Source organism: Hordeum vulgare, chromosome 2H (genome assembly GCF_904849725.1).
Source record: "Hordeum vulgare subsp. vulgare chromosome 2H, MorexV3_pseudomolecules_assembly, whole genome shotgun sequence".
Classification (NCBI taxonomy): domain Eukaryota; kingdom Viridiplantae; phylum Streptophyta; class Magnoliopsida; order Poales; family Poaceae; genus Hordeum; species Hordeum vulgare.
The window spans coordinates 241,555,699-241,580,989 of record NC_058519.1 but is presented as its reverse complement, the minus strand read 5'-3'; positions in this window follow the sequence as shown (position 1 = coordinate 241,580,989).

Here is a 25,291-nt window from a genome sequence, read left to right as displayed (position 1 = left end):
CAACTAGAGGCTTGCTAGGGACGGTGTTTTGTCTATGTATCCACACATGTAAATGAGTCTTCATTCAATACAATTATAGCATGGATAATAAACGATTATCTTGATACAGGAATTATAATAATAACTATATTTATTATTGCCTCTAGGGCATAATTCCAACAGTCTCCCACTTGCACTAGAGTCAATAATCTAGCCCTCACATCATCATGTGAATTACATTGTAATAAATCTAACACCCATACAGTTCTGGTGTTGATCATGCTTTGGCCGTGGAAGAGGTTTAGTCAGCGGATCTGCTACATTCAGATCCGTGTGCACCTTGCATATATTTACGTCCTCTCCCTCGACCTAGTCGCGGATGAGGTTGAAGCGTCGATTGATGTGTCTGGTCTTCTTGTGAAACCGTGGTTCCTTTGCTAAGGCAATGGTACCCGTGTTGTCACAGAACAAGGTTATTGGATTCAGTGCGCTTGGCACCACTCCAAGATCCGTCATGAACTGCTTCATCCAGACACCCTCCTTAGCCGCCTCCGAGGCAGCCATGTACTCCGCTTCACATGTAGAATCTGCTACGACGCTTTGCTTGGAACTGCACCAGCTTACCGCACCCCATTAAGAATAAATACGTATCCGGTTTGCGACTTAGAGTCATCCGACTCTGTGTCAAAGCTCGCATCGACGTAACCTTTTACGGCAAGCTCTTCGTCACCTCCATACACGAGAAACATCTCCTTAGTCCTTTTCAGGTACTTCAGGATATTCTTGACCACTGTCCAGTGATCCACTCCTGGATTACTTTGGAACCTAACTGCCATACTTATGGCCAGGCTAACATCCGGTCTAGTGCACAGCATTGCATACATGATAGAACCTATGGCTGAAGCATAGGGGACGGAGCGCATACGCTCTCTATCTTCATCAGTTGCTGGGCACTGAGTCTTACTCAATCTCGTACCTTGTAAAACTGGCAAGAACCCTTTCTTGGACTGTTCCATTTTGAACATCTTCAAAACTTTATCAAGGTATGTGCTTTGTGAAAGTCCTATCAGGCGTTTTGATCTATCCCTATAGATCTTAATGCCTAGAATGTAAGCAGCTTCTCCTAGGTCCTTCATAGAGAAACTTTTATTCAAGTAACCTTTTATGCTCTCCAAAAACTCTACGTTGTTTCCACATATAATATTAGAAACGCCACAGAGCTCCCACTCACTTACTTGTAAATACAAGATTCTCCAACCACTTGTATAAACCCAAATGCTTTGATCACCTCATCAAAGCGTTTGTTCCAACTCCGAGATGCTTGCACCAGTCCATAAATGGATCGCTGGAGCTTGCACACCTTGTCAGCATTCTTAGGATCGACAAAACCCTCGGGTTGTATCATATACAACTCTTCCTTAAGGAAACCGTTAAGGAACGCCGTTTTGACATCCATCTGCCAGATTTCATAATCGAAAAATGCAGCTATTGCTAACATGATTCTGACGGATTTAAGCATCGCTACGGGTGAGAATTTCTCATCGTAGTCAATTCCTTGAACTTGTGAAAAACCCTTTGCCACAAGTCGAGCTTTATAAACGGTCACATTGCCGTCAGCGTCCGTCTTCCTCTTAAAGATCCATTTGTTCTGAATAGCCTTGCGACCCTCAGGTAGTACCTCCAAAGTCCACACTTTGTTCTCATACATGGATCCTATCTCGGATTTCATGGCTTCTAGCCATTTGTTGGAATCTGGGCCCACCATTGCTTCTTCATAATTTGCAGGTTCGTTGTTGTCTAACAACATGATTGATAAGACGGGATTACCGTACCACTGTGGAGCAGCACGTGATCTCGTCGACCTGCGTGGTTCGACAGAAACTTGAACTGGAATTTCATGATCATCATCATTAACTTCCTCCTCAACCGGCGTCGCAATGACAGAGGTTTCCCCTTGCCCTGCGCCACCATCCAGAGGGATGAGAGGTTCGACAACCTCGTCAAGTTCTATCTTCCCCCCACTCAATTCTCTCGAGAGAAACTCCTTCTCGAGAAAAGCTCCGTTTTTAGCAACAAACACTTTGCCCTCGGATTTGAGATAGAAGGTGTACCCAACTGTCTCTTTTGGGTAACCTATGAAGACGCACTTTTCCCCTTTGGGTTCCAGCTTTTCAGGCTGAAGCTTTTTTTGACATAAGCATCACATCCCCAAACTTTAAGAAACGACAACTTTGGCCTTTTGCCATACCACAGTTCGTATGGTTTCGTCTCAACGGATTTTGATGGTGCCCTATTTAAAGTGAATGCAGCTGTTTCTAATGCATAACCCCAAAACGATAACGGCAAATCAGTAAGAAACATCATAGATCGCACCATCTCTAATAGAGTACGATTACAACGTTCGGACACACCATTACGCTGTGGTGTTCCAGGCGGTGTTAACTGTGAAACAATTCCACATTGTCTTAAGTGAGCACCAAACTCGAAACTCAGATATTCACCCCCACGATCAGACCGTAGGAACTTGATCTTCTTGTTACGATGATTTTCCACTTCACTCTGAAATTGCTTGAACTTTTCAAAAGTTTCAGACTTGTGTTCCATCAAGTAGACATAACCATATCTACTTAAATCGTCAGTGAAGGTGAGAAAATAACGATATCCGCCGCGTGCCTCCATGCTCATCGGACCACACACATCGGTATGTATGATTTCCAACAAGTCACTTGCACGCTCCATTGTTCCGGAGAATGGAGTCTTAGTCATCTTGCCCATGAGGCATGGTTCGCACGTGTCAAGTGAATCAAAGTCAAGTGACTCCAAAAGTCCATCAGCATGGAGTTTCTTCATGCGCTTTACACCAATATGACCTAAACGGCACTGCCACAAAATATGGTGCTATCATTGTTAACTCTAACTCTTTTGGTCTCAATGTTATGTATATGTGTATCGCTATCAAGATTCAATATGAACAATCCTCTCACATTCGGTGCATGACCATAAAAGATGTTACTCATAGAAATAGAACAACCATTATTCTCTGACTTAAAAGAGTAACCGTCTCGCAATAAACAAGATCCAGATATAATGTTCATGCTCAACGCAGGCACTAAATAACAATGATTTAAGTTCATCACTAATCCTGATGGTAACTGAAGTGACACTGTGCCGACGGCGATTGCATCAACCTTGGAACCATTTCCTACGCGCATCGTCACTTCATCTTTCGCCAGCCTTCGTCTATTCCGTAGTTCCTGTTTCGAGTTGCAAATATGAGAAACAGAACCGGTATCGAATACCCAGGCACTACTACGAGATCCGGTTAAGTACACATCAATAACATGTATATCAAATATACCTGATTTTTCTTTGGCCGCCTTCTTATCTGCTAGATACTTGGGGCAATTGCGCTTCTAGTGACCCATACCCTTGCAATAGTGACACTCCGTTTCAGGCTTAGGTCCAGCTTTGGGCTTCTTCGTCGGATTGGCAACAGGCTTGCCGCTCTTCTTCGAATTACCCTTCTTGCCTTTGCCGTTTCTCTTGAAACTAGTGGTCTTATTCACCATCAACACTTGATGCTCTTTACGGAGTTCAGACTCTGCGACTTTCAGCATCGCAAACAACTCGCCGGGAGACTTGTTCATCCCTTGCATGTTGTAGTTCAACACAAAGCCTTCATAGCTTGGCGGCAGTGATTGAAGGATTCTGTCAGTGATAGCCTCTTGCGGGAGTTCAATCCCTAGCTCAGCTAGACGGTTTGAGTACCCAGACATTTTGAGCACATGTTCACTGACAGACGAGTTTTCCTCCATCTTGCAAGCATAGAATTTATCGGAGGTCTCATACCTCTCGATCTGGGCGTTCTTCTGAAAGATAAACTTCAATTCCTGGAACATCTCAAATGCTCCATGACGCTCAAAGCGACGTTGAAGTCCCGGTTCTAAGCCATACAAGACTGCACATTGAACTATTGAGTAGTCCTCCTTACGTGCTAACCAAGCGTTCTTAACATCCTGATCAGCAGTAGCGGGTGGTTCATCTCCTAGCGCAGCATTAAGGACATAGTCCTTCTTCCCAGCTTGTAAGATTAGCTTAAGATTACGAGCCCAGTCTACAAAGTTGCTTCCATCATCTTTCAACTTAGCTTTCTCTAGGAACGTATTAAAATTCAGGATGACTGTCGCGTGAGCCATGATCTACAACACAAATATATTCAAAGTGGACTTAGACTATGTTCAAGATAATTAGAGTTTAACTTAATCAAATTATTCGCTAAACTCCCACTCAAAAAGTACATCTCTCTAGTCATTTGAGTGGTTCATGATCCACTTACACTAGCTCAAGTCCGATCATCACGTGAGTTGAGTATAGTTTCAGTGGTAAGCATCCCTATGCTAATCATATCATCTATATGATTCATGATCGACCTTTCGGTCTCATGTGTTCCGAGGCCATGTCTGCACATGCTAGGCTCGTCAAGCTTAACCCGAGTGTTCCGCGTGCGCAACTGTTTTGCACCCGTTATATGTGAACGTTGAGTCTATCACACCCGATCATCACGTGGTGTCTCGAAACGACGAACTGTAGCAACGGTGCACAGTCGGGGAGAACACAATTTCGTCTTGAAATTTTTGTGAGAGATCACCTCATAATGCTACCGTCGTTCTAAGCAAAATAAGGTGCATAAAAGGATTAACATCACATGCAATTCATAAGTGACATGATATGGCCATCATCACGTGCTTCTTGATCTTCATCACCAAAGCACCGACACGATCTTCTTGTCACCGACGCCACGCCATGATCTCCATCAACGTGTTGCCATCGGGGTTGTCGTGCTACTCATGCTATTACTACTAAAGCTACATCCTAGCAAAATAGTAAACGCATCTGCAAGCACAAACGTTAGTATAAAGACAACCCTATGGCTCCTGCCGGTTGCCGTACCATCGACGTGCAAGTCGATATTTCTATTACAACATGATCATCTCATACATCCAATATATCACATCACATCGTTGGCCATATCACATCACAAGCATACCCTGCAAAAACAAGTTAGACGTCCTCTAATATTGTTGTTGCATGTTTTACGTGGTGACCATGGGTATCTAGTAGGATCGCATCTTACTTACGCAAACACCACAACGGAGATATATGAGTTGCTATTTAACCTCATCCAAGGACCTCCTCGGTCAAATCCGATTCAACTAAAGTTGGAGAAACCGACACTTGCTAGTCATCTTTGAGCAACGGAGTTACTCGTAACGATGAAACCAGTCTCTCGTAAGCGTACGAGTAATGTCGGTCCAAGCCGCTTCAATCCAACAATACCGCGGAATCAAGAAAAGACTAAGGAGGGCAGCAAAACGCACATCACCGCCCACAAAAACTTTTGTGTTCTACTCGAGAAGACATCTACGCATGAACCTAGCTCATGATGCCACTGTTGGGGAACGTCGCATGGGAAACAAAAATTTTCCTACGCGCACGAAGACCTATCATGGTGATGTCCATCTACGAGAGGGGATGAGTGATCTACGTACCCTTGTAGATCGTACAGCAGAAGCGTTAGTGAACGCGGTTGATGTAGTGGAACGTCCTCACGTCCCTCGATCCGCCCCGCGAACCATCCCGCGATCAGTCCCACGATCTAGTACCGAACGGACGACACCTCCGCGTTCAGCACACGTACAGCTCGACGATGATCTCGGCCTTCTTGATCCAGCAAGAGAGACAGAGAGGTAGAAGACTTCTCCGGCAGCGTGACAGCGCTCCAGAGGTTGGTGATGACCTTGTCTCAGCAGGGCTCCGCCCGAGCTCCGCAGAAACGCGATCTAGAGGAAAAACCGTGGAGGTATGTGGTCGGGCTGCCGTGGAAAAGTCATCTCAAATCAGCCCTAAAACCTCCGTATATATAGGTGGGAGGGAGGGGACCTTTCCTTGGGGCTCAAGGAGCCCCACGGGGGTCGGCCGAGTCCAAGGGGGGAAGACTCCCCCCCCAAACCGAGTTGGACTTGGTTTGGTGGGAGGGAGTCCTTCCCTTCCTTCCCACCTCCTCTTTTTTTTTCTTTTCTCTTGATTTTCTCTTCTTGGCGCATAGAGCCCTTTTGGGCTGTCCCACCAGCCCACTAAGGGCTGGTGTACCACCCTCAAGGCCTATGGGCTTCCCCGGGGTGGGTTGCCCCCCCGGTGAACTCCCGGAACCCATTCGTCATTCCCGGTACATTCCCGGTAACTCCAAAAACCTTCCGGTAATCAAATGAGGTCATCCTATATATCAATCTTCGTTTCCGGACCATTCCGGAAACCCTCGTGATGTCCGTGATCTCATCCGGGACTCCGAACAACATTCGGTAACCAACCATATAACTCAAATACGCATAAAACAACGTCGAACCTTAAGTGTGCAGACCCTGCGGGTTCGAGAACTATGTAGACATGACCCGAGAGACTCCTCGGTCAATATCCAATATCGGGACCTGGATGCCCATATTGGATCCTACATATTCTACGAAGATCTTATCGTTTGAACCTCAGTGCCAAGGATTCATATAATCCCGTATGTCATTCCCTTTGTCCTTCGGTATGTTACTTGCCCGAGATTCGATCGTCAGTATCCGTATACCTATTTCAATCTCGTTTACCGGCAAGTCTCGTTACTCGTTCCGTAATACAAGATCCCACAACTTACACTAAAACACATTGCTTGCAAGGATCGTGTGTGATGTTGTATTACCGAGTGGGCCCCGAGATACCTCTCCGTCACACGGAGTGACAAATCCCAGTCTTGATCCATACTAACTCAACTAACACCTTCGGAGATACCTGTAGAGCATCTTTATAGTCACCCAGTTATGTTGCGACGTTTGATACACACAAAGCATTCCTCCGGTGTCAGTGAGTTATATGATCTCATGGTCATAGGAATAAATACTTGACACGCAGAAAACAGTAGCAACAAAATGACACGATCAACATGCTACGTCTATTAGTTTGGGTCTAGTCCATCACGTGATTCTCCTAATGACGTGATCCAGTTATCAAGCAACAACACCTTGTTCATAATCAGAAGACACTGACTATCTTTTATCAACTAGCTAGCCAACTAGAGGCTTGCTAGGGACGGTGTTTTGTCTATGTATCCACACATGTAAATGAGTCTTCATTCAATACAATTATAGCATGGATAATAAACGATTATCTTGATACAGGAATTATAATAATAACTATATTTATTATTGCCTCTAGGGCATAATTCCAACACGTGCTGCCAGAGATCTTCCCCAACCTCTCCCTCCTCCTTGGTGGATCAAGGTGCGGGAGACGTCACCGGGCTGCACGTGTGTTGAACGCGGAGGTGCCGTGGTTCGGCACTAGATTGAAATCACAACGCGATCTGAATCGCCGCGAGTACGACTCCATCAACCGCGTTCTAGCAACGCTTCCGCTTAGCGATCTTCAAAGGTATGAAGAGGCACTCACCCCTCTCTCGTTGCTGGTCTCTCCATAGGAAGATCTGAATATGGCGTAGGAAAATTTTGAATTTATGCTACGTTACCCAACAGTGGTATCCGAGCCAGGTTTTCTATGCGTAGATTCTATGCACGAGTAGCACACAAAAGGTTGTGGGCGATGATTTGTCAACTTCTTGCCGCTACTATTCTTATTCTTTTCTGGCGGTATTGTCGGATGAAGCGGCCTGGACCGACCTTACACGTACGCTTACGTGAGACTGGTTCCACCGACAGACATGCACACCGTGCATAAAGGTGGCTAGCGGGTGTCTGTCTCTCCCACTCTAGTCAGATTGGATTTGATGAAAAGGGTCCTTATGAAGGGTAAATAGCTTTGGAATATGATCATTGTGGCTTTCACGTAGGTAAGAAGGCGTTCTTACTAGAAACCCAAATCATCCACGTAAAACTTGCAACAACAATTAGAGGACGTCTAACTTGTTTTTGCAGGGTTTGACATGTGATGTGATATGGTCAAAGTTGTGATGTTGCATGTCTGATGTATGAGATGATCATGTTATTGTAATAGTATTCACGACTTGCATGTCGACGAGTATGACAACCTGCAGGAGCCATATGAGTTGTCTTAATTTATTGTATGAGATGCAACGCCATGTGTTTACTACTTTTACTTCATTGCTAATGGTTAGCTATAGTAGTTGTGATAGTAGTAGTTGGCGTGACGACTTCACGGAGACACGATGATGGAGATCATGGTGTCACGCCGGTGACTATGATGATCATGCGATGCCTGAAGATGGAGATCGAAAGAGCAAAGATGATAATGGCCATATCATCTCACTATATGATTGCATGTGATGTTTATCATTTTTTTCATCTTATTGCTTAGAACGACGGTAGCATACTAAGATGATCCCTCTTTAAAATTCGAGAAAGTATTCCCCTTATGTGCACCATTGCGAAGGATCGTTGTCTCGAAGCACCACGTGACGATCGGGTGTGATAGATTCTAACGTTCGCATACAACGGGCGTAAGCCAGATTTACACACGCAAAACACTTAGGTTGACTCGACGAGCTTAGCATGTATAGACATGAACTCGAATACAAGAGACCAAAAGGTCGAACATGAGTCGTATGGTTGAATACGATCAGCATGAAGTTGCTCACCATGACGACTAGTCTGTCTCACGTGATGATCGGACACGGGTTAGTCAACATGGATCATGTATCATTTAGATGACTAGAGGGATGTCGATTTAAGTTGGAGTTCATACTTAATTTGATTAAATGAACTTAATTGTCATGAACTTAGTCTAAAAGTTGTCTTTATAAATATTGTAGATGGCCAACGTCAACCTCAATTTCAACGCATTCCTAGAGAAAAACAAGCTGAAAGATGATGGTAGCAACTATGCGGACTGGGTCCACAACTTGAAGCTCATCCTTGAAGCAGCTAAAAAGGCTTATGTCCTTGATGCGCCGCTAGGTGACCCTCCTGCTCCCGCAGCAGCCCAGGACATTCTGGACATCTGGCAAACGCGGAGTGATGACTACTCTCTGGTTTGGTGTGGCATGTCATACAGTTTGGAAATGGGGGCTCCAAAGGCGTTTTGAGAAACATGGTGCATATGAGTTGTTCCAAGAGCTGAAACTAGTTTTACATGTATGCAGTAGTAGAAATCAAGAAAGAGCATCAAGTGTTGATGGTCAACAAGACCACCAGTTTCAAGAAGGGCAAGGGTAAGAAGAACTTCAAGAAAGACGGCAAAGCCGTTGCCGCGCCCAGTAAGCCTGATGCCGGGAAGAAGAAAAAGAATGGACCCAAGCCTGAGACTGAGTGCTTCTATTGCAAGAGAAAAGGTCACTGGAAGCGGAACTGCCCCAAGTACTTAGCAGACAAGAAGGCCGGCAACGTTAAAGGTATATGTGATATACATGTTATTGATGTGTACCTTATCAGCGCTTGTAGTAGCTCCTGGGTATTTGATACCGGTGTTGTTGCTCACATTTGCAACTCAAAGCAGGAACTGCGGAATAAGAGGAGACTTGCCAAGGACGAGGTGACGATGCGCATCGGGAATGGCTCCATGGTCGATGTGATCGCCGTCGGCACGCTACCTCTACATCTACCGTCGGGATTAGTTTTGAACCTTAATAATTATTATTTAGTGCCATCTTTGAGAATGAATATTGTATCAGGGTCTTGCTTAATGCGACACGGCTACTCATTTAAGTCAGAGAGTAATGGTTGTTCTATTTATATGAGTGATATGTTTTATGGTCATGCTCCGGTGGTGAATGGTTTATTCCTGATGAATCTCTATCGTGATGTTACACATATTCATAGTGTGAGTACCAAAAGATGTAAAGTTGATAATGATAGTCCCACATACTTGTGGCACTGCCGCCTTGGTCATATCGGTGTTAAGCACATGAAGGAGCTCCATACTGATGGACTATTAGAGTCTCTTGACTTTGAATCATTTGACACATGCGAACCATGCCTCATGGGCAAGATGACTAAGACTCCATTCTCAGGAATAATGGAGAGAGCGACCGACTTATTGGAAACAATACATACTGATGTGTGTGGTCAAATGAACGTTGAAGCTCGCGCTGGCTACCGTTATGTTCTCACTCTCACCGATGATTTGAGTAGGTATGGGTATATCTACTTGATGAAGCACAAAACTAAGACGTTTGAAAAGTTAAAGGAATTTTAGAGTGAAGTTGAGAATCAACGTGACAGAAAAATTAAGTGTCTACGATCTGATCGTGGAGGAGAATATTTGAGTCACGAGTTTGGCACACACCTAAGGAAGTGTGGCATCCTTTCACAACTGACGCCGCCTCGGACACCGCAACGCAACGGTGTGTCTGAACGTCGTAATCGCACTTTATTAGATATGGTACGATCTATGATGTATCTTACCGACTTACCGCTATCATTTTGGGGATACGCATTAGAAACTGTAGCATTCACTTTAAATAGGGCACCGTCTAAATCCGTTGAGACGACACCGGGTGAACTATGGTTTGGCAAGAAACCTAAGCTGTCGTTTCTTAAAGTTTGGGGCTGCGATGCTTATGTGAAGAAACTTCAACTAGAGAAGCTCGAACCCAAAGCGGAGAAATGCGTATTCATAGGATACCCTAAGGAAACTATTGGGTATACCTTCTATCTTAGATCCGAAGGTAAAACCTTTGTTGCCAAGAACGGATCCTTTCTAGAGAAAGAGTTTCTCTCGAAAGAAGTAAGTGGGAGGAAAGTAGAACTTGATAAGCTACTTACACCCCCTCTCGAACCGGAAAGTAGCGCAGCACGGGAAGTTGTTCCTGTGGCACCTACACCAACTGAAGAGGAAGTTAATGATGATGATCATGAAGCTTCAGATCAAGTTGCTACTGAGCCACGAAGGTCCACAAGGGTACGCTCCCCGGCACAGTGGTACGGCAACCCTGTGATGGAAATCATGTTGTTAGACAACGGTGAACCTTGGAACTATGAAGAAGCAATGGCGGGCCCAGATTCCAACAAATGGTTTGAGGCTATGAAATCCGAGATAGGATCCATGTATGAGAACAAAGTATGGACTTTGGTGGACTTGCCCGATGATCGGCGAGCCATAGAAAATAAATGGATCTTCAAGAAGAAGACTAATGCAAACGATAATGTGACCGTTTACAAAGCTCGACTTGTCGCAAAGGGCTTTCGACAAATTCAAGGAGTTGACTACGAAGATACTTTCTCTCCCATAGCGAAGCTGAAGTCAGTCCGAATCATGTTAGCAATTGCCGCTTTTCATGATTATGAAATTTGGCAAATGGACGTCAAAACATCGTTCCTTAACGAGAATCTTAAGGAAGAGTTGTATATGATGCAACCAGAAGGTTTTGTCGATCCTAAGGGTGCTAACAAAGTGTGCAAGCTCCAGCGCTCCATCTATGGGCTGGTGCAAGCATCTCGGAGTTGGAACATTCGCTTTAATGAGGTGATTAAAGCGTTTGGGTTCATACAGGTTTATGGAGAAGCCTGTCTGTACAAGAAAGTGTGTGGGAGCTCTGTAGCTTTCCTCATACTATATGTGGATGACGTATTATTGATGGGGAATAACATAGATATGTTGGAGAGCATAAAGGCCTATTTGAACGAGATTTTTTCGATGAAGGACTTTGGAGAAGCTGCATACATATTAGGCATCAAGACCTATAGAGATAGATTGAGACGCCTCATAGGTCTTCCACAAAGTACAGACCTTGACAAGATATTGAAGAAGTTCAATATCGAAAACTCAAGGAAGGGGTTCTTGCCAGCTTTGCAAGGTTTGAGATTGAGTAAGACTCAGACACGGACCAGGGCAACAGATAGAGAGAAGATGAGTACTGTCCCCTATGCTTCAGCCGTAGGCTCTCTAATGTATGCCATGCTGTGTACCAGCCTGATATAAACCTTGCCATAAGTTTGGTAGGGAGGTACCAAAGTTATCCCGGTATGGAACACTGGACATCGGTCAAGAATATCCTTAAGTACCTGAAGATGACTAAGGAGATGTTTCTCGTTTATGTAGGTGACGAAGAGCTCGTCGTAAAGGGTTACATCAATGCTAGCCTCGACACAGATCCGGATGACTCTAACTCATAGACCGGATACGTGTATGTTTTGAATGGTGGGGCAGTGAGCTAGTGGAGCAGCAAGCAAGAAGTCGTGGCAGCATCTTCATGTGAAGCGGAGTACATAGCTGCTTCAGAAGCGGCTCATGAAGGAATTTGGATGAAGGAGCTCATCACCGACCTTGGAGTGGTTCCAAGCACGTCGAGTCCAATGACACTCTTCTTTGATAACACTAGGGCCATTGCCATAGCCAAGGAGCCCAGGTTTCACCGGAAGACCAAGCACATCAAACGCCGCTACAACTCCATCCAGGACCATGTCCAGAGTGGAGTAATAGATATTTGTAAAGTACACACGGATCTGAATATTGCAAACCCATTGACTAAACCTCTTCCTCGATCAAAACATGATCAACAGCATAATGCTATGGGTGTTCAATACATCACAATGTAACTAGATTATTGACTCTAGTGCAAGTGGGAGCCTGTTGGAAATATGCCCTAGAGGAAATAATAAAATGGTTATTATCATATTTCCTTGTTCATGATAATCATCTATTGTTCATGCTATAATTGTATTAACAGGAAACAGTAATACATGTGTGAATAAAAAGATCACTATGTATCCCTAGCAAGCCTCTACTTGGCTAGCTCGTTGATCAATAGACCATCATGGTTTGCTGATCATGGGCATTAGATGTCATTGATAACGGGATCAAATCATTGGGAGAATGATGTGATGGACAAGACCCAATCCTAAGCATAGCACTAGATCATATTGTTCGTATGCTAAAGCTTTTCTAATATAAAGTGTCCTTTCCTTCGACCGTGAGATTGTGCAACTCCCGGATACCGTAGCAATGCTTTGGGTGTATCAAACATCACAACGTAACTGGGTGACTATAAAGGTGCACTACGGGTACCTTTGAAAGTGTTTGTTGGGTTGGTACGAATCGAGATCGGAATTTGTCACTCCGTGTGACGGAGAGGTATCTCTGGGCCCACTCGGTAGAACATCATCATGAGCTCAATGTGACTAAGGAGTTAGTCACAGGATGGCGTGCTACGAAACGAGTAAAGAGACTTACCGGTAACGAGATTGAACAAGGTATAGGTATACCGACGATCGAATCTCGGGCAAGTTCTATACCGACAGACAAAGGGAATTGTATACGGGATTGATTGAATCCTTGACATCGTGGTTCATCCAATGAGATCACCGTGGAACGTGTGGGAGCCACCGTGGGTATCCAGATCCCACTGATGGTTATTGGCCGGAGAGCGTCTCGGTCATGTCTGCATGCTTCCCGAACCCGTAGGGTCTACACACTTAAGGTTCGATGATGCTAGGGTTATAGGGAAATTTCATACGAGGTTACCGTAAGTTGTTCGGAGTCCCGGATGAGATCCCATACATCACGAGGAGCTCCAGAATGGTCCGTAGGTAAAGATTGATATATAGGATGGATGGTTTTGGACACCGGAAATGTTTCGGGCGTCACCAGTAGCGTACCGGGACCACCGGAAATGGTCCCGGGGGTCCACCGGGAGGGGCCACCAGCCCCAAGATGTAGCATGGGCCAAAAGGTGGAGGGCAACCAGCCCAAAGTGGGCTGGTGCGCCTCCCACAAAGGGACCCAAGGCGCAGGAGGTGGAGGGGGGGGGGGAAACCCTAGGCGCTGGTGGGCCTAAGGCCCACCTAGGGGTCCGCCACCCCCTCCCCCTGCCTTGGCCGCCGCACCTCCCATCTGGGGGGGGGGGTGCCGTAGCACCTAGGGTCGGAACCCTAGGGGTGGTACCCCCCTCCCCTCCTCCTATATATAGAGAGGGGTTTGGGGCTGTTTTGGACACCGTTTTCCCTCTCCCTCGGCGCAGCCCTGCTCCCCTCCTTCTTCCTCCTCCCACGGTGCTTGCCGAAGCCCTACCGGGAGACCTCGTCTCTCCATCAACATCACGCCGTCGTGCTGCCGGAGATATTCCCCAAACTCTCCCTCCTCCTTGCTGGATCAAGGTGTAGGAGACGTCACCGGGCTGCACGTGTGTTGAACGCGGAGGTGCCGTGGTTCGATACTAGATCGGAATCACACTGTGATCTGAATCGCCGCGAGTACGACTCCATCAACCGCGTTCTAGCATTGCTTCCGCTTAGAGATCTTCAAAGGTATGAAGATGTACTCACCCCTCTCTCGTTGCTGGTCTCTCCATAGGAAGATCTGAATATGGCGTAGGAAAATTTTGAATTTATGCTACGTTACCCAACATATCGGTCTACTTGTCTCGGACGTGATGCCTATATGTATGATCATTGCCTTAGATATCTTCATGACTTTGCGCTATTCTATCAATTGCTCGATAGTAATTCGTTCACCCACCGTAATACTTGCTATCATGAGAGAAGCCTCTAGTGAACACTATGGACCCGGGGTCTATTTTACACATTATATTTCCAGCTCTACATACAAAATTACATTGCTGGACTTTTACTTATTTACCTTTCATCTCTGTCAGATCTCACCTTGCATGTAATCGTGAAGGGATTGAAAACCCCTTTATAGAGTTGGGTGCAAGTTTGTTTGTTTTTCGCAGGTGCATTGGTGCCTCATCTTGATACTCCTACTGGATTGATACCTTGGTTCTCAAACTGAGGGAAATACTTATCGCTACTTTGCTGCATCACCCTTTCCTATTCAAGGGAAAAGCCAACGCAAGCTCGAGAAGTAGCAGTCCCCAACGTCGCCATGGTATCCCCCAAGCTAAGGGGCCCTGCCCAGCCCCCGCGATCGCGAGGTTACGGCAGGCCGATAGGCACGTGCCACAATGGCGTTTCCTTGCCATTGTTGTCGTTATCGCCGTCGTTGCCGAGCGAGGTATGGGGCCTCCGCTGGGCACAGTCGTGGTAAGGGAAAGACGAACCAAAGGAACCCCGACAAACCGAAGACCAAAAGTTTCATTGAAATCCCAAGGATTACTTATTCACGAGCCTCAAAAGGGGGCACAACTGCCGCATCAACACGGGTCATCCTCATAGGTCGAAGAGAAGGCAGATGAAAATGGATGTCGTATTTAGTACGGGTCAACTTAGAAAGCAACCGGTTGCCATATTCATTACGGGTCAACCTTAAAAGAAGGGTGCGACTCACGAGGCGTCTTTTTTGATTGTTCCCATGCGCGATGCAAGGGTTTCCACTATGGCGTGGGCATAGTCGTGATTCGAAAGTCATTCCGCCAACATGGAGCATAAGGACTTCCACTTGGACATGAGAAGGGCCCTCCACCGCAGCCATGACGCGTCTTGTCGTGGGGTTACTCATAGGAGGCCCCAGGCGTATACAAACCCCTCGTTATTATGTGGGAGGGTGACGGGTGACGATATTTGGCGGATACCCTAGGGCAAGGCTCAGGAGTTCCTAACCCGGTCTTCAGGTCCGCTCTCGAGGCCCAAGAATATGTGTCGTTTACAACCCGCGTACCCCCCGCAATGCCGTTGCGTGCCCCCAAGGTCCAAAGATGAGTGTCGTTTACACCCCGCGTGTCCGAGGGAGCACGTCATCAGGAGAGTCACCGTGTGGAGTCGCAAGGCTCCAATATAGCTTCAAGTCGTGCCGTCCTTGCCTCACGTTTGACAGTTTGTCGGAAGGCGCGACACTAAGGACCTCGGCAAGGTGGCTAACACGGGTGGCCAGCCCACGAGTCAGAGCTTGGTCACTTAGATTTCTCGATGCTGTGAGGAAAAATACTGCACAAACGTTGTGTCTTGCCCCTTACCGTCGATCCTTCATGGGGAGGTCGCAGGGGCGCGTCATCCCCCGGTGACGTTGAAGCATCATAGCTTAAAGTCAAAACAAACCATACTATGTCAAGTGAAGTTTAATCGAGCTTTTATACATCTAGAAAACGCTCGCTTGGGACGAGAAAAAGTACATGTTGCCGCCCGAGTCAGGCAACCAGAAAAATCACCTGGTGGCCATGCTACCATGGACGCATTGAGCCTCTTGACGACGTGCTCCGCCCAAGTTTTTCAGAATCGCGATCTTGAATAGGATCGGAGCTCTATTGGTAGGATCGTGAATCGTAGAATGATAACTACTAGGATCGTAGAAACATAGATTCTATGAGAAAAATCGTAGAATCGGAGGGGCAAGTTTGGATGGTAAAGTCGTAAGATTTTAAGACTTCAGTCATGATTCTGACAACTTTGGCTCCGCCGAAGCCTACCCCAACGGGGTGGGGGGGGAGACCGACTAGCCCCGAAAGTTGCAGCACCTTGTGAGGATGACACCTAAGCTCCGAGAGCTCATGGGGACCCTCGTGAAGCGCCTGCATTCTCATGCTCTGCTGCTTTCCAGGCCTTGAAAGACAATCTCCCGTGCCCCCAGCATCCTGCACCATGATTGCAGGACGAGGCGATTCATGTGGGCCAGACAGTCCCCAGGAAGGAGCCCCCATGCCCGGCCGTGCGACAGCGTCGGGCGCGGCTTTCAATGCCGGGGGAAGTGCGCGCTGGTCGAAGGCGTTAGGCACGTAGTGCTAGCACATGTTGTGGCTCTCACTGGCCTGTACACGCACGCGCGGGCCTGACGCTGGGCCGTGCGCATCACTCGGGCAGATTCGCCCACCCGGTAGTCCTTCGCATTGTGGGTGCATGCCGAACACCGTGCTGACCCTTCCAAGAGCCCATCCGGGTGCCCGGCAGCGGCTGAGGGCTGGCCACCGAGACCCGGAGGAGCAAGAGCATGGTGTCGGACACGTCTCGCCCGAGCCTCTCGAGCTTAGACCCGGGCGGTCATCGCGGGCGGTGAAGGCAGTTCGCCACCTTAGCCCCCCGCTTCTGGTGACAGGGGATGAAGTTGGGCGTAGGGCGCCAATGAATTGCTGGGGATGGTGACGTGCCCAGCAATGCCGTCCGCCAGGCATCATACCCTTTGTCAGCCGAGCGATAGCAGAGCAACTCGCCTGCCATGAGCAGCGCGTCCTGCGCGTTTGGATCTCCCACACGAACGCAGGCCACAACGTCTCCCATGGGGGACGCGGCGGATTGGCCGCCTTGCCACGGCGGGGGCCACGACTGGCCCTGTTGCTTGTAGGCGCCGGCAGAGGTGGTGGTCATGATGCCGAGGGGAGATGTAGTGGCCGCCCGATGGCGAGCCCCGTGGTGCGCATAGCGAGTGATGACTAGGGAGCGTGTGAAGCCGGGGAGAAACTGGAGCGAGAGAGCGTCTACGACCTCTACCTTGCGCGCCAAATGTCAGAATCGGGCCTTCACGAACCCGAGGAAAGGTTCAAACACTGGGGGTGCGCTTGCTCTCCTAACCTATTCTACCTCATGGCTTCATGGTGGCTCTCCGGTGGCGTGAGCTAGGACGACTAGGTGAAACGCATGGCAGTTTACCCAGGTTCAGGACACCTTGCGGTGTAAAACCCTACTCCTACTTGTGGTGGGATTGCTTGAGGTGGAAGACAAGTACAAAGGTGGGTTCTTTCCCTAGCCCGGGGATGAGATCGGATCCTATTCTACGGAGGGCACGCCTCTCCTACATATTGACCTTGGTCCTCTCCCCCCGAAAACATTGGCAGGAAGGGTTGCCACAACGACCATTTTTGAAAGGGGACAGGACTGTAGTTCGCCCTGACAAAGGTGGTGTTCGTGTGCAAAATCTTCTCTTCATGACGCGCTGGTGGGCTTGGGGATGACCTCCGTCCTCCGAAGACTCCATCTTTAGTCTCCTTGCACCGAACGTGAAACCTTTGGGAGTCGCTTCGGGAGCACGCCAGCTGTCCTAGCTTACTTAGTACGGAAGTGGAAACCCTCCCTGCACGCAATCGCTGGAACCGCTTTTGCGCCGCCTGCGCGACCTGTCTCATCACGTGAAGGAGGTGGGTCATAGGACACGACCAAGTCACCCTCCTTGGGCCCACTCCGCGAGGGCTTCAGGGCAAGCCATGCGGCAGACGCCCTCCCGAGGCCCTTGGGCCAACTGGCCTGGGTACCCCTGGTCCCAGGGGCTCGACACTACCCCCTTAGCATGCCCTGTTGCATTGCCTTCTCCTTCTTACTAGTTGGAGATCATTTGCTATACCATTAAGAATATTTTGTCATGATATTATCCAGAAGTTTGGTAGCTTCACCCAATGTAACTTCCATGAATGTACCACGTGCATCAGAATCTTGAGTATTTATCGACACAAAGTTTAGTCATGTAGACAGTTTCTAATCATCCATAAACTTAAGCCATGTGGACATTATCATCCATAAACTTAAGCCATGTGGACAATTTCTAATCATCAATTTCATTCTCTCCCATGCTTGTGCAACATGTTCTTCCTCATGTTGTTTAAAATTCATAATTTTCTTTCTAAGAGAAATAACTTTAGCACGAGGAAAATACTAAGCAATAAAAGCAGCCCTATACTTATCCCATGTTCCAATACTATTACGAGGCAATGATGAAAACCATGCTTTAGCTTTATCTCTTCGGGATAACAAATATAACTACAAGTTAATAACATCATTATCAGTATCCTTTTTATTTTGCATATCACAGAATTCCACAAAATATAAGATGTGAAGCAGGATTGTCATTAGCACTTCTAGATTTTTTTTTCCGTAACAAGATTTAGCTATGCAACACTAATATCACAAAACTCTGCACTAGTGGTGGGTGGTATAGGAGTACTAATAAAATCATTATTATTAGTATTTGAGAAATCACACAATTTGGTGTTCTTGTGAGACATAGTGACAAAGAAAGCAAACTAGCAAATGAAACAAGCAAACTAGACAAGGTTAATATTTTAGTGTTTTTGATATTTTTCAGCAAGCAATTCTAAAGGACAATAAAAAGTAGAACAAGTGGATGACAGATTGTGCGAAGGAACCTGACGAGAATTTGATGATGTCTCCCCGGAAAAGGCGTCAGAAATCTTCCCGCTACTTGTAAACTACGTTGGGTTTTTCCTCGAAGGGGAGGGGAGATGCATTACAATAGAGATAAGTATTTACCACAGTGTGAACCAAGGTTATCGAACCAATAGGAGAATCGCACAAATCACTTTTAGAGCACCTGCGCACACAGAACCAAACACTTGCACCCAACGAAGGCAAGAGAGTTGTAAAGCCCCTTGAACTTGTTACTTGTAAGGTTTAAATACTGATAGATAAATATAAATAAATAAATAATAAATTTTAGCAAGGTAAATATGGTTTTAGTAATTATTTCTAGGTAGAACCGGGGCCATAGTTTTCTCTAGAGGCTTGTCTCTCAATCATAGCTTAAGGTGGTTTCTCCAAGCGCAGAGTTTTGTAGGACAATAGCAAGTTTCCCACAAGTGGATGAAATAAGGTTTATCAATCCGTGGAAGGCGTAGGATGAAGATGGTCTCTCTCGAGCAACCCTGCAATAAAATAACAAAGAGTCTCTCGTGTCCCCATCACACCCAATACAATGGTAAATTGTATAGGTGCACTAGTTCGGCGAAGAGATGGTAATACAAGTGTAATATGGATGGCAGATATAGCTTTTTATAATCTGAAATTATAAAAACAGCAAGGTAAAAAATAGTAAACAGCAAGCAAAACATTGTATAAATGCTTGGAAACAAGGCCTAGGGTCCATACTTTCACTAGTGCAAGTTCTCCTACCAGTACTAACATAGTTAAATAATATATAAATCCCTCACGTGCGACAAAGAGTTCACTCCAAAGTCACAAATAGCGGAGAACAAACAAATAAATTATTGTAGGGTATGAAACCACCTCAAAGTTATCTTTTTCGATCAATCCTATGAGCTATCCCTATAAGTGTCACGAACAACCCTAGAGTTCATTTAAGATATAGATCAACCAAAACCCTAATGTTACCTAGATACTCCAATGTCACCACAAGTACCCATGGTCTTGATTATACGATATGCATGGCACAATTTCAGGTTCATTATGTTCAATCCAACACAAAGAAGTTCAAAGAGTTCCCCAAAGTTTCTACCAGAGAGTCAAGACGACAACATCCCCTATGCATAGATTCCCAAGGTCACGGAACCCGCACCTTGACCACCAAAACATACATCAATTGGATTAATAGAAAACCCCATTGTCACCAAGGATATTCCATCGCAAGACATACATGAAGTGTTCTAAAATCCTTAAAGACTCAATCCGATAAGAAAACTTCAAAGGGAAACCTCAATTCATCACAAGAAGATAGAGATGGGAAAACTCGATATGATTCATCTATATTAATAAAGCTCGCGATACATCAAGATCGTGCCATCTCAAGAACATGAGAGGGAGAGATCAAACACATAGCTACTGGTACATATGCTCAGCCCCAAGGGTGAACAACTCCCTTCTTGTCATGGAGACCGCCGGGATGATGAAGATGACCTCCGGTGATGGTTTCCCCCTCCTACAGGGTGCCAGAACGCCCCCCCCCCCCCGATCGATTTTTAATGGCTCTAGAGGCTTGCGGCGGCGGAACTCCCAATCTAGGGTTCTTTTTTGGGATTTTGGGATTTATAGGAATTTTTGGCGTCGGTCTCACGTCAAGGGGACTCCCGAGGGACCCACATGCCATGGGGGAGGGCCCAAGGGGGTCCTAGGCTTGTGACTACCTCTGAACTCCTCTCCGGTATCTTTTTTGTCCAGTATTTTTTCTAATTCCAAAAATATTCTTTGTAAATTTTTAGCCCATTCCGAGAACTTTTATTTTTGCACAAAAACAAGACCACGGTATTTCTGCTGAAAACAACGTTTGTCCGGGTTAGTTCTAATAAAATCATACCAAAATCATATAAAATTATTGTAAAAATGGCATGAATACTTCATAAGTTATAGATATGTTGGAGACGTATCCGCATCCCCAAGCTTAATTCCTCCTCGTCCTCGAGTAGGTAAATGATAAAAGAATTAATTTATGAGGTGTGAATGCTAGCAAGTGCACAAGTTTGATCAATGAAATTTCACTCACTTTTTTCTAGCATCATTATATATCATAAACAGTAGTTCATCTCGTAAAACTCCTCATGATGAAGTAACAAGCTATTCACGTGTTAAAGTATAGACCATAAAGTTTCTTGAAAACTAACAAACTATGCTTTTAGTCACCAAACAATTGCAATTTAGCTTATTTTCAGGAAGGGACTATGTAAGAGATTTTGATTTAGAAAATTCCACATACTCAACTATCATATACTCTTCCATGATTGCTAACACTCAAATCATATTTTGAGAGATCCGTCAAACATAGAGAAAGATAGGGGCTTAAAGTTTCACCTCCCAACTTATTTATCATATAGATAATGGACAACAATAATAATTCATGATCAACTATATTTGAATTTCCATATATGCTTGGTTTTTTCCCCACATGATGCTTGCCAAGAGAAAAAGGCAAAATATAGGAAGTGGTGAAGATCACCATGACTCTTGTATAAAGGTAAGTACTAGAAAGTAAAAGATGGGCCCTTCATAGAGGGAAGCATTGATTTGCAGAGGTGTCAGAGCTCAAGCTTTTAAAACAGACATGAATAATAATTTTGAGCGGTATGCTTTCATTTTCAACATAACAACCGAGAGATCTCGGTATCTTCCATGCTAGATACATTATAGGCGGTTCTCAAACAGAATGGTTAAGTTTTTACTCCCCCTCCAACAATCAATCACACTCCGAAGTGAGCCGAATCCACGGGTACTGTCCATACAAACAACAATCCTGGGGGAGTTTTGTTTCATTATATTTTGATTTGATTTTTTTGAGCATGGGACTGGCATCCCGAATACGAGCCACTTTCTTGTGAATGATAGTGAATCAACACATCTCGTGAGAATAACTCACCTAGCATGGAAGATACTGACAACCCCTAGTCAGTATATTGAGAGATTCGGGCATACAAAACAGATTATTACCTGAAGGTTTAGAGTTTGGCACATGCAAATTTGCTTGGAATGGCAGGTAAATACCACATATAGGTAGGTATGGTGGACTCATATGGAACAACTTTGCATTTAAGGGTGTTTGGATGGACAAGTAGTATTTCTACTTGGTGCGGAAGTTTTGTCTAGAATGAGGTGGAAGCAAGAACCACATGTTGGAGGATCCATAACAATATAATTTCTATATAAATATACCCAAGCATAACTCATTACGTTGTCTTCCTTGTCCAACTTCAACTAATTTGCTCAGGTTTGTAAGTAATTAACGGGTATTCACAATCATAGAATATTTCCAAGATAGTATATTTATATGTGAAATCTCTCTTCCTTCAATATTCTTTAATGAATTGTTCAAGTGACCAATGCGATGTTTGCTAACTTTCAATAAATTTTACCACATATACTTATTATATGTGAAGTCATTACTCCCCATGGGATAAGCATATAAAACATATATAATCTGAGATTTATGATATTTAATTCATTCAACCATTTACTCATAGGATATAAGTGAAGCACGAGAGTAAATGACAAAATTACTCCAAAAGATATAAGTGAAGATCAATGAGTAGTCAAACAATCAAGTAGCTATGTGAGGACTTTATATCTCTCTCTCAATAAAGATTTTCATATCTGAGTATTTTATTTAAACATCAAGAAAAAGAAAAACAACACTCCAAGAATAGGAGGCATCATGTGAATGAATAAAAAATTTGGGCTCAACATAGGCTAACCGATAATTGTTGATGAAGAGAGGTGGGATGCGTAGCATCCCCAAGCTTAGATGCTTGAGACTTCTTGAAATATTTACTTGGGGTGCCTTGGGCATCCCCATTCTTGAGACTTTGTATCTCGTTCAATCCTCTCATATCGCGGTTTCACCTATTCTCAAAAACTTTATCCACACAAAAATCAAAAAGAACTCATGAGATAAGTTAGTACACATAAGAATAAATCAACACTTCAGGTACTGCCAAGCCAAGATGCACAATAATGTTCAAACATCATCTACTATTTACTATCATTTCCACAATTTATATCTACCAATATAGGCTATGGAAACTATAGGATAAGTAGATAATAAAACTATGACGGCAATCTGGCCAAACAAAACAGTCTGTAGAAATTTATGAAAATAGTGTACTTATGTAACTCAAACAATTATTAAAATTTAGGACATGCCATAAAATTTATATGAAAACACGTTTTAAACATTTCATAAACTTTTCACATTCCAGTACAATATGAAATTTCAAACACTACAACACCAGATTTGTTTCTACACAACACCAATCAAAGCATGCAATGCAAGCATCCTAATGCAATTCTTGGAAATTTTTATTGAAAAACAATATTATAAATAGCACCTAACAGAGAACAACAAAAAAGATGACGCTCCAAGAAAAACTCATATTATGTAAGAAATAAAAATATAGCCCCAAGCAAGATATACCGATAATGTTGAAGATGAAAGAGGGGATGCCTTCCGGGGCATCGCCAAGCTTATTTGCTTGAGTCTTCCTTGTATATTACGTTGGGGTTGCCTTGGGCATCCCCAAGATTAGGTTCTTGTCACTCCTTATTCTCCTCATATCGGTGTCTCACCCAAAACTTGAAAGCTTCAATCACACAAAACTTAACAGAACTTTGTAAAGAGGATCGACTTATGGAAGATCCTGATGTCTCCAAGCCTCCACATGCTGATGATTAAACAACTGTTTATGTATCTATGTTCTTAGTGCTGTTCAGTTTGTCTTGCTACTTCTGGCTGTGTGTCACAGCTGTCTGACCTTTGGATGCGTGGGTTATTATGTAATTCCGCTTTTACTACTTTACATCCTTGCTATGGATAGTCGATCTACAAGAAGCTGGCGTGTTCTTTGCTGGAATGTGCGTGGTTTAAATTCTAATTCTCGTCAAAGAGCGGTTCGAAACAAAATTGATGAAAGCTTGGCTACGATTGTTTGCCTTCAGGAAACTAAAATGCAACATATTGATTTTCGGACTGTTAGGAGTTTTTGCCCCAAAAGATTTGATCAATTTGCTTATATTCCATCGCATGGCGCCTCTCGTGGATTGATCACTCTATGGAACTCCTCTATTTTAACGGACACTTTGGTTGAAACACAAACTTTTGGTTTAATTGTGTCATTCACCTCCAATCACACCTCCGAGGCTTGGACTCTGGTTAATGTATATGGTCCTTGTCAGGGTGAGTCTAGAGACCAATTTGTTAACTGTCTATACCATCTTAACATCCCTGCAAATGATGATTGGTTGTTGCTTGGAGATTTTCACTTTATTCGCTCCCCTTCCAATATAAATCTCCCTAGTGCTGATGTGAATGACATGTTCATTTTTAATGAGATCATTGGTCATCTGGGTCTTTTGGAATTGCCTCTCAAAGGTAGGTCTTTCACTTGGTCCAATATGCAAGACTCACCCCTTCTGGAGCAATTGGATTGGTTCTTCACATTTGCCAATTGGATATCATCTTACCCCCTGACTCAAGTTCTGCGTTTAGCCAAGTCTGCATCTGATCATGTTCCCTATGTGGTGACAGTAAACACCTCCATCCCTAAATGTAATCTCTTTCGGTTTGAAAATTATTGGGTGGCGATGGATGGTTTCCTGGAATGTGTGCAACATTCTTGGAAGACCCCTTCCAGGAAAGGTCACATCACTGCCATCGTCATGCATAAGATTAAGCACCTAAGACAGGCCCTGAAGAGATGGCAGACTAGTCTCTCAAAGCTTAGAATACTCATTGATAAGTGTAATCAAGTGGTGCTTTGTGTGGATGATCTAGAGGAGCTCAGACCCCTCTTCAGACCTGAAGCTAATTTCAGACTGATTATCAAACTTCATTTAGACCACCTGCTGCATCTGCAGTTTCTATACTGGAAAAAGAGGGCTACTATCAGATTCATCAAAGTGGGGGAGGAAAATACTAAATTTTTCCATGCCATGGCTACTGAAAGATACAGAAGAAACTCAATCTCATCTCTTAAATTGGCAGATGTATCTGTTATCACTGACCATGATTAGATTGCAGGCTGTTTTTGGTCTTCCTTCAAGAACAGGATGGGTTCCTCTCAGGGAATTAATTTGGCATTTGATCTTCAATCTCTCATTCATAGAGTGGAAGGGCTCGATGTTTTGACACTTCCTTTCACCAAAGAGGAAATGGATAGGACTGTCAAAGAAATGCCCATTGATAAGGCCCCTGGTCCAGATGGTTTCAATGGCCTTTTCTTCATGAAATGCTGGCATGTCATTTGTTCTGAATT